The 15,785-nt window shown below is 41.6% G+C and overlaps 1 protein-coding gene across 3 annotated transcripts in view; it reads left to right on the forward strand.

Annotated features, from left to right (window-relative positions):
- DISP1 (dispatched RND transporter family member 1) overlaps positions 1–15,785 on the forward strand; it is a 136,295-nt gene that overhangs the window by 63,532 nt on the left and 56,978 nt on the right. The window lies entirely within an intron of this gene.

Genomic DNA, 15,785 nt, shown 5'->3' on the forward strand with positions numbered 1-15,785 from the left:
CAATGTTAATGTATTGTTTTGGTGGGAACAAGACTTCCTAAAACCAGAACAATATATTTTCCATTTGATGTGTTTACTCTCCTAGAAGATAAAATTGTAAATCAAAGAGGAAATTAAATCAAAGGTACTTGGATATTCTTGAGCATTATTTATTTAAAAATCAATAATCTAATGATTTTATCTTCACCATTATGAATTATACAGCTCATTGTGTTATATAGGGAACTCTCATTTATGTGGCCAATAATGACATAAGAGCTATATTTATTTATTTATTTTTTGGTTTAATCTTTATTATATTTTTTCCATTACCATTTAGTTCTCTTATACCTACTCCCTCCAGCAAATAAAACATATGTCCCACTATGATTGCTTATGAATGAATTAATGCTCTCCAATATGATTCAAGATTCCATTGAGATGTTCTCATATATGCACACTTACTTATACTTATCTTATGAAAGTTATTTATCAAAAACCTATTTTGTATTAGGTACCACTGTGGGCATTCAGGTGCAGCCAAGAGATACAAGAGCATTCTGGTCAGCATGGCAGTGTAGGTCTTATTTCAACACCATCCTCCACATGGCAATGACAATATAAAAGAGGAAACTAAAATGACATAGCCAGCCTCAAAATCAAGATAAAGATTGCAAGGACCATAAAATGACCAGAAGTAGAAAGTAGCGAACAGGACTGGGAATATGAGCCTGCTTGCCTCTTGCCCAGAAGCAGAGGATTGCTCATCTGCTTCTCAGCTACCTCACAGGAGATGGGAGATGGAACCAGGCTCGCTGCTTGAAGGAACAAGTAGAAGTGAGGAGAACCCTTCTCTGAGCCTGATTTCCGTCATTGTCACTGGAAGCTAAAACATTGCTAGCTCTGCTAATTGGTTGGGGCCCGAGTGTTGTTGAAAGCTGTGAACCGAGTAGAGAAACTAGGATAAAAATAAGTCTAGTGACCAGAAACTGAGTCCAGTTTTCTGCTGGATTTGTGATATCCCTAATATCACCCTAGAGCTAAAGTTTTAAAATCATACTATCTGGATGGTTGTAGTGCTAACAGGTGTATAAAATCATGCTAGGAGAGGGAACAAGTGCTCATGACTACAAAAACAATCGGCAGTAGAGGGAAGAAAGAAAAACCAGGTCAAAACAAAACAAAAATACCTCCCATTTTAAAAATGAGCCAAAGTACGTGGTAAAGAAGAGCAAAAAAAGAAAAGAAAAAAGAACATAAATTCACTACTCCGTAACTCTCTGACAAAGATTATAAAATAAGTATATTTGGGATGCTCAAAGAGCAGAGGGGATAATATCCCAAATTTTCAAGAATTGATGAGAGAGGTGAGTCATCAGATCAAAAGTGCACTCCAGGCACTAAGCTATAAAAAAAGGTAAATTTACATCTAGAAACATTGCAGCAGAACAACATCAAACATAAAGAAAAAAATATTAAAATGACCAGGGGAAGAAGACGTTACTTAAAGGAATGACGTGAGACCTGTAATGGATATCTTGTTGGCAACATAGATGCTGAAAGACAGTGAAGTAACTTCAGAGTGGTGAGAAAAAAATAACAGCGCGTAGAATTTTATACCCTGCTAAACTATTATTCCAGGATGAGCGCAAAATTAAGAAAAAATTAAATATATAAAATAAGAGTTCTTGCCATTTACATAACCTCCCCAGAAAATAAATATTTTTTAAAATGCACTTTACAAGAACAGACATTGTCCCAGAGGGAAGGTATGGGAGAAATAAGAAAATAATACTGAAATGGATTAAATATGTCAGAGAGGTATAGGAATCATATCTTTAAAAAAATATATTTTTTATTTATTTTTAAAGAGAGGGGAAGGGAGGGAGAAAGAGATGGAGAGAAACACCAATGTTTGGTTGCTTCTCGTGCATCCCCAGCTGGGGACCTGGCCTGCAACCCAGGCATGTGCCCTGACTGGGAATCGAACTGGTGACCCTTTGGTTCTCAGGCCAATGCTCAATCCACTGAGCCACACTAGCCAGGGAAGAGTCATTTCTTGTCTTTGAGAATGTGTGCACATGATATGTTAAATAATAGCATTAATTTTGATTACTCCAACCACAGGAAATCAAGCTTTTAAGACACTGCAGATATCCAATATGGGGTGTAGAAACGAGTTATTTGTAATCAAAAGAGAATGATCTCTGTGAGCCAGCAGAGTCTAAAAAGAACAAAGGAAATTTAGCTGTACCTTGAAGAAATAGGTAGACTCAGCTTTGCCAAATCTCACAGGAACAGTGTGAGCAAATTACATCTATATAATAAAGTTCAGGACTCATTTTGAGAATAGTGTGGCCAGACTTGAGGTTTTATGTAAGAGAGTGATTGGGGAGGTTGTTTTGAACAGTTTGGAACCCTCTGGTGGGCATGAGGCATCTCTGTATTGAGAGGAATGGCAGGGCATCCTTTTTAGCTGAATATTTAGGTTGACAAACTCCTGTAATTTGTCTTCTGTAAGTGAGCAATATGCATTTCTTTAAAGAGTAATTAACTTAGGAATTTTTAAAATAAAATTCTGTACTCTCAGTTGTGACCCCCCCCCCAATCATTAGTTTACATAATTTGAAAGTTTCCATCTTCTTGTCTTATTTTCACTTCTGGTGAAAATCTCTTGTTCACTTTGTCTCATGTTGGTCTTTAGACTGAATAAAGCTGATTAGGATTCATATAAAATGAAGGTATCATAATATCAGAGTATCTCCTCTAAACCCAAGCCTGTTGTGATTTCCACTTTGGATTGTCTAGGAGGCAAAGGTATCTTTGCAACAAACAGATGAGAAGAACTTGGCTTTTCTTTGCTTCAAGTATAAGACTCTGCAGGGCAAGGACGACGGAACTCTTAAAAGGAGGTGTGCCAGTATCTGGTGCCTTTTTACCTCTTGTGCAGATGCAAGAGATTATTTCAACGAGGCAGCGAGGTGGTGGGGCCAGCTCCGCAGAACAGCAAGAAATGGGTTCATAGGCCTGAGGCAGCTGACTCTTCTCATGAGCTTAATGTGCTTTAACCAGGTTCCCATGTCCAGAATTGTAATGGATGTTATGGGGTAACGGGAAAAACCTAAGTTGGAACCGCAAGAACTACAGAGCTCAGGAGTGCTCAGCCCCACTTCTGGAAGAATTCTGTAGCTGTGCGTCATGCTGCAGTTGTCCCCATTTGTGTTTTTTTCTCCCAATAAACCAGTGGTTCTCAACCTTCCTAATGCCGCGACCCTTGAACACAGTTCCTCATGTTGCGGTGACCCGCAGCCATAACTAAAGCATTGTGATGAATCACAAAAACAATATGTGATTATATATGTGTTTTCCGATGGTCTTAGGCGACCCCTGTGAAAGGGTCGTTCGATCCCCAGAGGGGTTGCGACCCACAGGTTGAGAACCGCTGAATAAACTGTTTAGAAACCAGGATGACTGCTCTGTTCGATCCCAGCATAAACCACCTACATTTCCTTCTGCCTTACCTATTTTCAGCGTTAGACTTTGTCCTCGGCCTTCTGCTTCCTATTTTCCCCTCCGAAGGCTTTCGTGTCTGCCTGGCTCCTTTTCCTCCCCATTGTGTGACGTGCGCGTCCTGAATTTATCATATTGATACGATGGCTGGTTTCCATTTCTCGTGGCCCTTTTATCATTCGCCTGCTACTTCCTTTTTCTCGGTCTCTGCTCTTTCATCCCCGTTTGCCTCAGCTTCCCCAGACAGTGACCTCTTTTTCTACAAGGGGCCTCTTAAAGTTAATTGTTGGGGGTTGATTCATGATCAATCAAATTGTTCCTTTTAAGTTGAACATATTCTCCGGGCTTCTTAGCGGACAAATAAAAGCCAATCACACTGTATTCATAAGCGTCAGTAACCTTTTGTTGAACTGACTGGATTATTTTAGGTTTCACTAAAGAATGTGAGCTAGAAAAATAGCAGAGCGGCAGGCACGTGCTTTCATGTCTGAGCGCTGACACACGAGGCAGCGGGGACAAGCGTGCGCAGGGCCGCCATGTGCTGGGATGTGGCCCTGAGGCACGAGACAACTTGCAGGACCCTCAGCCTGCACGACTGTGTTTTTGCAGCAGGAATGTTTTAGAAAAAGGTATTTCAGGCACTTACAGCCATACCTGAACATTTTGGAATAAAGTAAAAAATAGGGATTGGCACTTAGTACGTTAAATAGATTTATTTCCCTGTTGTGAAAAGTACCACCCTCGTCCTGTCTCCATGGCTCTCGGCGGTCACTTGTAGTCTCTTTAATGGTTTACTTATGAAATGGTTAGAAAAGAAATACAAAATTAAGACTGAATTACTTTATAAAATATTAAAGAATTAAGCAAATAAATTAATGGGCTAAGTTTTTTGTGTGTGGGTAAAATAATTACTTTCATATATCAAAGTATTAGCTTACCTGTGTAAAATAGAGTGGGGATGTTACTGTTAGATCCATATTCTCTAAAGTATGAACTTTCAAGTTATTCTATTTGAAAAAGAAGTTGGTTCATAAAATATTAAGTTACTCAAATTATATCCTTCTGTTTGTTTAGCAATACGACATTGCCCTTGTAGGCTTCCTTTGCCTCTTTCCCTGTGGTTTTACTGTTTAACTGCTAGTGTTTAATAAAACAAGTCGCAAGATAATAGCATTAAACATTCAGCAAAAGAATAGGTGAAAAATAAAACAGGAACTTTTTACTGACATTGGGTGTTAAAATTTGAGATTTAAACATCCTTTTTTCTGCATGATTGGTACATTCTAAGCCAAGGGGGGATAACTTGTTCCTAAGTTTGTATGTGAAAGTGGGAGTAGTTAATTTCTTTAAAAAAAAAATCTAAATAAACAAAAAATGGGTACTTTCTGCTTGTATAAATAATACTGTTATATGCTCCTCTTCCCCAAGGCAGTAGAGACTTACTCTGATGCCCAGTGATCCAAAGGAATTGTTAAACTCTTTGGCTGTTAGAGACTCCCTTGCTCCCCTATTTGAAGTTAGTCCTGATCATAGGGACCGGGATTTAAATTTTTAAAAGAAACGTCTAAAAAATGAAAACTGTTTTAGGGAGACTGGTATAGCCCCACAGCTGAGCTCTCCAAGTGTAGGACCAGAATCCAGGACCCACTGTATTACGTTTCTACAGATTTAATTGCCTTTCAAATATATCACCCCAATGGGTATTAGTTTCATGCTTGGAAGTCAGGAATCAGAAAAAATTCTTTCTGGTGGGCTGCTGAGGCCTGTACCTTATTATTAATTTGGAGTCAGGGTTTTTGACTGAGCAGCTCGAGGGGCTTTGTCCTCAGAGACAAGCCAACATGGACGCCGGGGTCAGACCTCCCTTTGTGACTCACCTTCCACCTGCACCCGCCCTCTTGAGAAGGATAGTTATTTGTCACTAAGAATACACCTAGAAGTACTGTTCCCGTCTTAGTAAATGTGCTGAGAGGTCTTGTGAAATTGAGTCTGACGGTGTCAAAGACGAATGTAAAGAAGCTAAGATCACAGGAGCAAAGACTGAGCGTCTTGCGTGTACTCTAGGCTTTATGAAGTCTGCACTCGGTGGCAGTCACCCTGGACAGTGTCTTTGGGCGTCAGTGTGGCAGTACCCCGTGCCCATTGTTGCAAATCAGATTAGAAAAAGCAGTTCTTTCCAAAAGGTAAGCCCCCTTGCTCTGCGTAAAAGGTGCGTTTTTGCTTTATGCAAGAGCAGGGATTATTTCAGAGATTTGTGACGGTTCCCCTTGGTTCTGTACGGGGCTTCTGAGCTGGACCCTTGGTGCTGGATTGGACGCCTAGCAGAGCCGGCAGGGTGTGGATGCGTGTTATTACTGGGGCATGGGGCATTCCACTTGGCAGGGGAGGCAGTGAGCACTGCAGTGCCTCATGTCCCCCAGGGGTGGCCAAGGGCGTGCCTACTGGTCCTTGGCTGCCGCTGAGCACCCTGCGGACTGGGCGCCGTGCGAGGGAATGGGGCCTGAGGACGTTAAGTGGAGTACGTAGGAATTCCTGCTCGTCCACGGGGATGTCCAGGAGAGCGAGGCGGTTGGGTGACTCAACCAAGCAGATGCTTCCACTTAGGAACAGAACAAAGAACTTACTAGTTTCCTTTCCCCACCTCTCTTTTTTCCACCCTTTCTTCTCCTGTAGGGACAGACTTTGGCAACGTCTGAACACTAATAGCATCATGATACATGTCTCGTTTCAGAGTTGTTGGAAGGCTGAGGCCATCTTGGTGATATCCTGTTGTTAACCTAACCTTAAACTCTGATACAATGACCTGCCTGATAAGTAATTGTGTGAGCTTATGTTGTTGCTGCTTTGTAATCAAAGTAACCAAATGCCTGTCCCCTTTGGTGTTCCTTTGCCAAAGTAGTGCTTGAACCGACCAGTGCCACATATTAGTCATGGCAATTTTCATTACACAGTTTTTCTTTGTTATAAAGGAATAGAAATGTTTAAATTCAATGGAAATACTTCCCCCTACCTTTATATCAAAAGTTTTGCGATTTTAAGTCATTGAGTTCCTGGGAACAGGTTAACCAAACCAGTTGTGGATTTTCTTCTCTAAAGATGTTGAAGGTTAAGGATGCCTCAGAAGCCGGGGGCAGGGTTTCTCCGAGTCTTTGGAGGATGCAGAACCCAGCAGCATCCATCACAGCGCGCACATGGTGGCTTGGGCTGGGTCCCGGGACAGCTGCCTTGTCAGGGTACCTCCCACCACCGGAGCCGACGCAGGTACCAGGCAGTCCATGGCCCAGCGAGGCCTCCACTCAGGGATGGCAGCGACCAGCCGGAGCGTGCCGAGGCTTTCGCCATTGGTGTTTGCTGTCAACGTGCCAAAGGTGCCTTGTGGTTGGGAAACCTGACTGAGGAGCCTGTCGGTCACTGTCATGATTTTTGTTTCCATGTTTCTGAAGTGGCATTTGCTGAGCTTTGTGACATGCTGTCTTTAAAGATGTTAAGATAACCTTTACCTTCCATGGTCTAATCCTAGTTTCTATTTTTTTTAATTGATTTTAGAGAGATAATGTACCGCATTTATAAGTATATATTCTTTCAGCCACGCCTATGGTTGAAGTCTAAAACACGGCTATTTGGGGATATTTTAAAATATTTTTGAGAGGCCTAAGTACAATATTCGAGTATATATCTTGCATTCTTAAATTCAGATATAAATACCCTCACTCCTTTTCCCATATGTTATTACATTCTTTCTTATCTTTTAACAGCCAGCTCACAGAATTTTATTCCGTATAAACAACTTTCCAAAGCCAGACATCGCATGAGTTTTATAATTCTGAACTGCTTGAATTTCTGAATCACTAATAAGTCTATTTTCAACATATAAAACAACTCCTGCTACATTTGTGAAATCCCTGACTCTTATAACACGTTCTGTCTTACAGTCTGACTAATTTAAGGTTCTTTCCTTGCCAAAAATAATATGATCCCATATTGCAAGAAGTATAAATAAATAAAACAGGATTATAATGTTCATTTGCTTTCTTCCACCTAACTTCATTTGATGTCAGAGAAAGCAGTGTGTCACAGCATTACTTCATCTGAGCCTTTAGCAACAGTGACAGGTGTTTGTACGCAAGTGACATGGATTTTCCTGTAAAGTCTGACTTTTGGAAAATTAGCCTGCAGGTCTTTTTATTTCATGACATAAGGAAAGTAAGAGTAACTTTCTCCATAAATATTAGAAGTCTGATTTACATAAAATTTCAATTTATTGCTCATAATCCCTCTGAACCACATTCATTTAGATTCGTTTAAGGTTTGGTAACAATGCAACTGAAGATGTTAACATAACGTTCTGATCTGGTTAGCGTTAAGGCACAGTGGTCTTCATTCTAGGCATGGAGCTCAGGCCAGGCATATCTGTTATAAAAGCAAAACATCTTATTTTGAAATCCTAGATTGCAAACCAAAAATATTTTGGAAACTCTCCAGAGCCCATGGGTGTATTATGCTTTGTTTTTAAGTCTTCATGCGTCTCAAGATTATATTCTTAGATGATCTATAGTCTAGTTATTTTGTTATGGCTGAAATGATCCAGCTTGTTTTTGATACAAAACTATCAGCTCTGAGCCTCCTCCGTCCTCTAAGACAGAGCACATTCTTCCTGCTTCGTGCAGGAGAACGGCTCCCACGCAGGCTGTTCGTGCTGCTCGCGTGGAGGCGAAACGTTCACCAGAATTCCAGCGTGAGACCTACCACCAGCTAACCTGCTTGAGTTATTTTCACATTTGAAAAGAAAATGTTTTTCTTAATAGTAATTTTGGGGTTCAGTTAGGGAGGGCTCAAATTTTTGTCTACTTTTTGCATCATCTAGTAAGAATAAGACTCCCTTTGTCTGAAAGTTACTAATCTCTGCTTCTTGCTTAAAAATATATACCTTAGCTTTTGATCTTCATTAATATTTTTGGTATATTTATTAATAAGAAAATTTCATTCTGGTTGACCATAATGCTTTCTGGATTACAGTGGACCCTTGAACAGCACAGGTTTGAACTGTGTGGATCCACTTCTATGTAGATTTTTTTCAATAAATATGTACAGGACTGTATTTGTATTTTCTCTTCCTTATGATTTTTTTATTAAGATTTTCTTCTTTCTAGCCTACTTATTATAAGAAGACAGAATGTAATACACATGACAGACAAAATGTGTGTTAATCAACTTTATGTTATTGACAAGACTTCTGGTCAACAGTAGCTATTGGGAAGTTAACTTTCTGGGGAGTCAAAAGTTTTATGTGGATTTTCAGCTGCACCGGGGTTGGTACCCTGAACCCCTACTCTGTTGAAGGGTCAACAGTAGTGATAGTTTTTAATGAAACCAAGGGACAGGATGTAATGAATAAAATCTAAGTTTCCCAAATTCACCTATTTCCAAGACAGTTTATCACAAAAATCATAATTGCTGCAATAAAATCAATTGGCAATTAAGCAGAGAGTCTATTAAATTTAATGGCTCACTGCAGGGGAAACCTCTTTTATTTGTTTTCATTGTTTATTTCTGCTAATGCCAAGGATAATTCCTCTGTCAAAACAAAACAAAAAGACATTTTAAAAACTGCCCAGGAATAGGCTTGCCGATTAGCTTCTGGAGCGACCTCTACTGGTTTAGAGAAAAATGAGGAAAGCCAGTTACTAGCATCTCTTATTCTTCAGAGGAGTTTAACATTCAGAGTGTAAAAGCAGCGAAGAGTATCACTTGCAGTCATACTTAAAGTGTATTGAATCCTGGCTGCTGATTCTTTCCCACAACCACGCTAGAAGTGGTCCTTTGGGCCCATACAGCTCAGCGGGAAAATAGGATTTTGTGTACTGAATTTTATTTTGCAGGCTATATTTCAAAACTATATTTATTCTGTTTAATAAAGGACATATGTAATAGTAAGAAATTGTAAAAGATCATTTTTTTCAAGCAGGCCCTGGATCTTCCTGAGGGGGTATTAAAATGATAAAGTAGAGCTTGTGCGGTAAGATTAAGAAGATAAAAGAGGTATACAGACGACCAGGATTAAAAAGAAAAAAATTAATGCCTGCTAGGTGCATTAAGAGAGAATTGGAGAAGAGAACTTCTGGTCAGGTAATCAGGGAAGGCTTCCTGGAAGACACGTTATTTGTCAGATGTTGTCAAGAATGAATGGGATTGTGGCTGTCGGAAGTGTGAGCACAGGCCCGTGCCGGTACAAGGAATAGCATGAGAGCCGAGGGGGGCGGGCGCAAAGCTTGCTGGAGCAAAGCGCATTGTTGGGCCAGGGCACCGAGTAGGACGGGAAAGGGCCCACACACCGGAGGGCCTTGCAGGCCAACTCAGGTGTGTGCACTTCATTGGTGGGCGTGGAGGAGCCATTGGCGTTTTCCTGATGGGGGAGCAGCTTGATGGTTCGATGTTATGATGAGGAAAGCTCTGGAAGCTCTGTGTTGCTTGGGTTGGAAACTTGGGGAACCATAGGTTAGGTCACATGAGTAGGCGCTGCAGTGTTTGGAGGGAAAGGAGACCTAGAAAGTGGGATACGAAGGGGTAGAAAGGAAAGGATGTGCGTGCATGAAAATGGCTGGTCTTGAGAACAAATGAACGAGGGTAGGGGATGGTATAAAGGTCAAGGGTGACTGTCCTAGATCACGACGCAGCACAGATCAGATGTTCAGTGAGCAAATACCTAAGGGAAAATTTGGGGCTTATGTGACAAAGAGTAAGTAGAGAGAAATCAAGAAGTTATTCGAGGATGATCAGGTAGTTTATATTTTAGGTTATTGAGTTTCAGCTGCTGTCAGAATATATATATTGAAATGTCCTTAGAGAGCTAAAGGGACCCAAGTTTTGCCTCCCTAAAGCTGCCTGTTTGGGAGACTTACTTGGGCTGTTTATTGAGAAAACTCAGACCCTCCCCCTCTTTTCTGCATAAGAAATTCAGACAGAGAAACCTGCTTCCGGAAGGAGATCTTAGGGTGCCGTGAGGCTTATTCGAATTAACTGTGGTAAACAGGAGGGCTTCAGGCAGGTGCCTGTTAGCTAGATCCCCCTGGGTCCCATTGATTCTAATTCCCCTAGCCAGGTGTGTTCTCCTCTTCCTCAACTACCTGTAAATGGCCCACTCTCACTTGGGAAACTTAATACCCCACCCCCCCACCCCCTTCTCCTTTGTCCAAAATGTCTCGCATAGCCAGGGCTGCCTCAGTGTCTTTGGAATTTTCCTGCCCAGGTGGAGTCCCCAAGGCATGTATTGATACTTCAGTGTTCTCCTGTTCATCCGTCTCTGTTCATTTGCTTATTAGCCCAGCCAGGACTTAGAAGGGGAGAGGAAGGGCATTAATATTTTTCTAGCCCCCACAGAGCAAAAGCTGCTGAAATGGAACTTAGAAGAGACGTTGAATGTGATGACAGAGGCAGGACACATAGAGCAGAAAGGACAAAGCACGAGGGTCGTGGATATCATTGCCTAAGGTTTGGAATAAGAAGTTAGAGGGTCTGCCAGGAGAATGGAATGGATGTCAAAGAGGCAGAGAATCTCTGAATCCTAGAAACAGCAAGGAGAACAGCGTATCACCAGTGATGCCGGGAAACAGGGAAATGTGAGGAAGTGAGTATGGGGAAAGGACCAGTGGACTTCTGCTTGGAAGGAACAGGTTTATTAGATGGCGGGTAAGATTGCATGAGACAGGAAGGGAAAGAAAAGACAGACCTGTAGTCTGAGCATTAGCAGGCCAAGAGAAGGGTTCCTTGTTTAGGTCGGGCAAAAGTAAGCTTTTTTTTTTTTTTTTTTTTTTGGTAAGTAAATAAAGAAGGAGCTGGCAAAGAGGAGAAGACGAAGGTGGATTTGGGGAGGGAGAGCGAGACAGCAGAGAAACTTGACCTGGGGGGGCCCGTCCAGCGAAACTTCCTACAGCCACGGACATGCCCTCGGCCAGCCTGCTCTGTCCAGGTCTGCGGCCCAGAGCCCACGGAGCGGCTGAGCACTGAGAGGTGGCTGGTGCGCCTGGTGACAAAACCTCCCGCTTCGTTTCCTCATCATTAATTGACCTGGGAAGAGTCACGTGACTAGTGGCCACCTTATTGGTTAATTTAGGAAAGAGGGCTGGATATTATGAGAGATAAGAGATGAGTTCCAGGAGAGGTTTAAGGGAGAGGTGATAATACCTGAAGGCACTCGTGATCCAGTAGTTTCGTCATTTTCCATAAACAGGTGCCATGATTGGTGGAGAGGGGTAAGTCCCTGGGGGGGTTCCCGGTGATGGGTCTGTGATAGGAGACATGAATCTCGGCCACGTGGAGGGCTCTCAGAAGTGCATCCATGCATTGGGCTGAAGCCTCCACTTCCCTGTCTGCAGCATTCCCAAACCTGGGAAGGGGAGAGAGGGAGAGCAGGAGAGCAAGTTTAGGGGAGACCTTTCAAAGGCTGGCGCCGTGGAAGGCTGGAGAAATAAGGAACTGCTGAGCACAGCATCTGTATGAAATAAGGGCAGAAGAGGTGGCGTGGAAGTGCCCGTGGCAGGGCGCGGGACCACCCAGAGCACGTTGCTTAGATGTCCGGCTGTGGGACATGAGCACGGTTGTAACATTTTTATGTGTAAGAATTGTGGATTTTGAAGGTAGTGTTTTCAACAGGAAATGCGATTAAAAAAGCTGTTAGGTCAAGAAGTGTAAATTGTCAGGTGGGAGGGATTGACAAGACGGATGGAGATATTTCCAGAGGATGGAAAGGGACTTTGGCAGCCCACAATTATCTTGTTTTTGCTCCAGTTTGCTTACCCAAATGGTCAGTCTTTGCTCCAGAATTGGTAATTCAATGTTAAATGTATCATCTCTTCTTAATCAAAATTTAAATAGTAAAAACTGGGATTTATTTTACCTATTTGCAGAGATATCCAAATTCATAAAAACTGAATTCAGAGTTGGGAGAGACCTGGGAGGGCATCTCATCTAATGAATGGGTTTTATAAATAAATGGCCATAACCTCTGGGTTAAGTGACTAGTTCAAGGTTACAGAGCTACTGAAGGACAGAGCTGAGACTGGACTCCAAGACTTCACTGAATCTTGAGCAGCATAATATTCTGGACTGAGGTCTGAAGTGCATATCGAACCATCTGTATTACGGAAGCACCGAAATACAGTGTAGACTATCACCTGCAAAAGTTGCCTATGATTACATTTTCTGAACTTCAACTTTCCATGGCTAAGCTATTGACGTGAGCATATTGAACGAAAAATCTTGCTGGTTTTTAAGGGGCTCCACTGTCTGCCTTAGGCCACAGTTTACTCATTCATAACTGTTTTGACATTTAACACACACACACATGAGGATTAGTAGGTGGGACTTGTAAATGTTAATAAATATAACAAGGTCTGGAATTACATTTTGAACAGAGTTCAGGTGTGAAAGAGTTTGTTAATCAGCAGGTGGTTGATTTTTTTTTTCTTTCAGTTTTTAAAAAATACCAAGTGTTGTGCCCCTCCTACTAGCTCTTGTCTCTCCTTCCCTCTGCCATATTTTCTCTCTTTATAATAATGAAGAAAGAAAGATTCCTAAATAACGTGATTTAAGAAGAAAAGGGGTATTATTTTTGGAGAGCGTTAGAACTTTGATAAAGTTACCAGCATTTTCATTTACTCTAAATAATATATTGAGAAATATACTGAAGTGATTGGAAATAATCCTATTATTTATAAAATGTATTCCATGTGATAATACCTAAAGTGTACCTTAAATTATCTATTTTTACATGAACCTGACAGTTTTCAATAAAGTGATAAAATGTACAGATCGGTACCCTATCTAGAAATTAGAATTTACAACCTTATGAGTTGGGGAGTTCAGGTCTTTGGTTTCTGTGACACCTGACCTGCTCTGAGGAGTTTCTTGGAACCTTTGTTTGCCTTTCTTGCAAGGACGAGCACAATGGAATGGATTAGCTGCTTTAATAAACTAAACCCAAGGAGTATTTGAATCATCAAAGAATGTTAAACACTTCCGCTTTCATTGTAATGGTCCCGTTCCTGTGTGGGGATTTGGGGATTATAGCATTTGGCATACATGTGGCATGACATCAACATGCCCTAAGATTTGGGGCCTTTTAATATATTCACTTGACCACATGCCTCTCCTTTTCTCTCCCTCGCACTTCCCATCGCCTTCCTCTGAGAGATGGGCTCTCTTCTGCCCTCTGTGAGCTCATACATGGTCTTCAATACAGGGACTCTCAGAACGGGGGTCCCGGACCAGCAGTAGCATCACCTGGAGGCTCCCAGAAGAGCAAGTTCTCAGGTCCCGCCCAGGCCCCCGGAATCAGGATGTCTGGGGAGGGGACTCAGCAGTCTGCCTTCTAGCGGGTCTCCTGGGAGACCCCGACACACACACAAGTTTGAGAACTGTTGGTCAAATGGCTAGAAATCTATTACCTTCTTAATTTTTTAATTGAGCTAGATCTCTCTCCCTACCATAAAATTAACCATTTTAAAGTGTAAAATTCAGTGGTTTGGGTGTGTTCACAGCCATCACCTAGAACGTATTGATCACCCAGAAGGAACTCCATACCTATTAGCTGCCACTCCCTCTCTTCTGTCCTCGCCCCCACGTCCCCGGCAGCCACTGATCTACCCTTCATGTTTGTGGGTTTGACGATTCTGGATATTTCATATAAATGGAATCATACAACATGTGACATTTTGTGTCTGGCTTTCACTTAGCATAATATTTTCAAGGCTCATCAGTGTTGAAGCATGATTCATGATCCATTTGTTATGACTGAATAGTATTCCGTTGTGTGGGCGGGCACATTTGGTTCATCCATTCTTCTGTTGATGGACATTTGAGTTGCTTCCTTAGCGGTTATGAGTAATGCTGCAGTGGACGCTTGTGTATGTGTTTTTTATGAACATATTTTCAGTTCTCTTGGGTATTTATAGTTGATTCTCTTTATTTGTGGTAGTTATGTTTCCTAAAGACTGAATTGGTGAATCCTCAGGCATTGCTTCACAGGGAAATACAGGAGTTGGTTACTTTGAGTTTCTGGTTGTATTTTTGACAACCAATTAGTACATGACCTTATCTCATGTATGTTTCTGTTTAACACATGTGTTTTCTCCTGAGATTCATCACGGCCTTCTTGAGCTTAGGAACACTAGACAGCCCTGCTTATTATGCTTCAGGGCTATTTTAAACAGTGAAATTACCAACAAAAAGCACAAAAATGTGAGAAAAGTGGTACCATACACATCGCAAAAAGAACACTTGTTCACACTGAGAGCTGACACGAGAGGACAGAGCCACCTGTTTGTCCTCACCTGGGAACAGGGGCGCGGGACTCAGAGTTTTCACCTCTGGGCACATACGGCGTGGCTGAGGGCTGCAAAAGCCCCGAGAGCGTTATTTCGGGGTTACAAATAAGTTATAGCAAACTTGCAAATACAGACTCCACAAATATTGAAAACCAACTGTACCCAGTGTGAAATTGCTTCGTCATATGGTAATGCTATTTTTAATTGGTTGAGGAACTGCTAGATTGTTTTCCAGAGTGGCTAGAGCATTTTACGTTCCCGCCAGCAGTATATGAGGGTTCCAGTTTTTCCACATCCTTGCCAGCAAGTGTTCTGTCCCTTCTTTTCTTTTTCTGACTAGTGCTGTCTTAGTGGTGTGACGAGCTATCTCACATCCTTAATGATTAGTGACGTTGAGTTTCTTTTCATGGGCATATTATCCATTTGTATATTTTCTTTGGAAAAAGGTCTATTTCAAAACTGTTTTGTTTTTTTTTTAGATTGGATTATTTGTCTTTTTATTATTGGACTGTAAGTTTTTATAGGTATTATGGATATTAGCCTCTTAGATACATGATTTGCAAATATCTTTTCCCGTTCTGGGGGTTGTCTTTTTGATGCACACAAGTCTCTTATTTTTACAAAGTCCAATTGTATCTCTCTCTCTTTTTTTCTTTGATTGCTTGTGCTTTTGGTGTTATTTTCTGTCCTTCTGAAAGTGCTGTCTTCATATAATTAGTGCAGCTTGTTAAAAGAGTTGTTTGCACGTTTTTGTGAAAGAAGTCATGAAGAGCTAGATTTCAGGGCGTCAGTAAATTATCGCTTGTGTGCTGACGGACGGCGTACGTGAGTTTAAAGCATTTGTTTGCGGGTATTTACAGAGTTTTTGGGTAGCGGCGGTAGCTGCAGCCAGGCCACACATCTGTTAAGGCGGTGCCAGATCCACGTAACTGCTGTTTTTGTTTGGCAGAACTGAAGAGAAGCACTTAAAACTGT

The sequence above is a fragment of the Furipterus horrens genome, unplaced genomic scaffold, assembly GCF_987537825.1.
Source record: "Furipterus horrens unplaced genomic scaffold, mFurHor1.1.pri manual_scaffold_15, whole genome shotgun sequence".
Lineage (NCBI taxonomy): Eukaryota > Metazoa > Chordata > Mammalia > Chiroptera > Furipteridae > Furipterus > Furipterus horrens.